The sequence below is a fragment of the Chrysochloris asiatica genome, unplaced genomic scaffold (genome assembly GCF_000296735.1).
Source record: "Chrysochloris asiatica unplaced genomic scaffold, ChrAsi1.0 scaffold00179, whole genome shotgun sequence".
In the NCBI taxonomy this organism is placed as follows: Eukaryota; Metazoa; Chordata; class Mammalia; order Afrosoricida; family Chrysochloridae; genus Chrysochloris; species Chrysochloris asiatica.
In genome coordinates, this window is record NW_006408697.1 from 4571100 (window position 1) to 4571546 (window position 447).

Here is a 447-nt window from a genome sequence, read left to right on the forward strand (position 1 = left end):
TAGGATGATATCCATGTGCCTACAGGGAAGCACAGTTAATACCACTATTATTCAAATTTATGCACCAAGGACTAAAGCCAGTGAGGATGAAATAGAAGAATTTTACCAACTTTTTCAATCTTAAATTGATTAAACATGCTCATTACTGGTGATTGGAATGCAAAGGTTGGGAGCAAAGAGGAAGGACCACTAGTTGGAAAATATGGCCTTGGTGATAAAAATGATGCTGGAGAACACATGACAGAATCCTGCAAAACCAATGATTTGTTTATTTCAAATACCTTCTTTAGATAGCATAAGAGATGACTATACACATAGACCTCACCAGATGGAACACATAGAAATTAAATTGACTACATCTGTGGAAAGAGAAGATGGAAAAGCTCCACAGCATCAGTGAAAACAAGGCCAGGGGCAGACTGTGGAACAGACCATCAATTACTCATA